The sequence below is a fragment of the Callorhinchus milii genome, unplaced genomic scaffold (assembly GCF_018977255.1).
Source record: "Callorhinchus milii isolate IMCB2004 unplaced genomic scaffold, IMCB_Cmil_1.0 Scaffold19, whole genome shotgun sequence".
NCBI classification, from domain to species: Eukaryota; Metazoa; Chordata; class Chondrichthyes; order Chimaeriformes; family Callorhinchidae; genus Callorhinchus; species Callorhinchus milii.
Genome location: NW_024704760.1, coordinates 6,058,119 through 6,059,793, shown reverse-complemented (window position 1 = coordinate 6,059,793; position 1,675 = coordinate 6,058,119).

The following is a 1,675-nucleotide window of genomic DNA, read 5'->3' as shown; positions in this document are numbered from 1 at the left end:
AATGCCCAAACTCTTTGGAAATAATGTATGTTTATGTGGCAGAACTCTAATAACCTGAGGTGGATGGGACTTTCAGATTTGCATTGCATGAGACTAAATTGATGGCAGCTCACAATGGGGGCGGAGGCTGTAATAAAAGATAGTTTTATGTCTTGTGAAAATAACTTGGGAGAGGATCCAAAAAAAAACCTGCCATAAGAATGAGGGATTTTTCTGCGCTTTTTTCAGGTCGGGTACTGCACACAAACCTCCTGGAACACGGCACTTCTCCTGAAAAGTATTTTATTCTCCTGTCTGTCAGCAATCTAATTTGCCTCCTGGTTTGCTCAGATTTAGATGTAGCTCTATGTTACAAAACGTGCAATAATCATGTTCAGTATATTGCTTCCATATGCTCTTATTCCCATTCGCAGCCTAATTCCTAGACTTTCACACAGCAAGTACTTAACCTTTAAAGGAAAAGTAGTATAACCTCTTTGTTGTACGAGAAACTGATTAATTGTGCCATTATTCAAAAGGTTAAAGTAGTTATAAAACAAACGTTCATTTATTTTTAAATAAGGAGATAAATGTGGGTGGGTGGGTGGGGGTGGGGGTGAAATGCAGAACAAAATGATGATCCGATTGTACAGCAAAAATCACAAAACTTGCATTTCTCTAGCGCCCTCCACGCCTGGCGGTGTCCCAGAGCGCCGGGGGAGGGGGAAGGTGAACGTAGGCACAGTCAAAGAGGAAGGTCTTCAGACCGAAAAATGGGGAAAGAGGGGGGGCAAGGCGAAGGGCTTAAAGGGAGGAGTTCTGTGGCTACGGGGCGCAGTGGAGGTGGAGCGGAGGATTCGAGGGACAAGGAAGAGGCCGGAGCCAGTAGAGCGGTGGCAGCGGGTAGTGCTGTGAGGAGAGAGGAGGTTGGAGAGGTAGGGGGGTGCCAAGGCGTGGAAGGATTTAAAATTACATGACAAAAAGGATGACACTCCACAAAAGCAGCTACTTTTATACAAATGCAGTCAATTCACTTTACAGTATATTCTGTGAAGCGCTTTGAGATGTTATGCAAGGATTATTATTATTATTACTTTTATGTGGGTATGCAATGTCCTCCAATGACCATTTCTATTAGAGGCTGTACATGAAAGAGCTGAATAAAGCAATTACAAAATAGTTCAATAATTGAAACCATCTGCCTTGTGCCACTAAAACTTTGTTTGGATTGCTAGCTTTCATTCCATTCGAGGGCCAGTTGTTCTTTTTGTTCCTGCTTATAGTTGTAATTTTGATAAGCTGGCAGCAAACGCACACAGACTTGAAAAAGCAGAAGATACGTTTCACCACTTTTGCGCACGTAGCTCTAAATGGCAAGTCTCACTTCCACTTGAGTACATACAAGCACAGTGTATACCATGCAGTCTAACCTCATCCGAGATCTACTCATTGCCGAGTTTCTGTCCTCCCCTGTAATAGTTATTTGCCTCACCACGAAGATAATAATAATAATAATCCTTGCATTTGATATTGCACCTTATCACGTCTTCGCGACGTCTCGAAGCGCTTCACAAAATATACTATAAGGTGAACTGACTACGTTTTGTGGGCAAAATGCTGCAGCCAATTGCACACAGCAGTGTTGCACAAACAGGCGTGGATTGAGTGACCAGATAATTTTTTAAAAACATTTTTG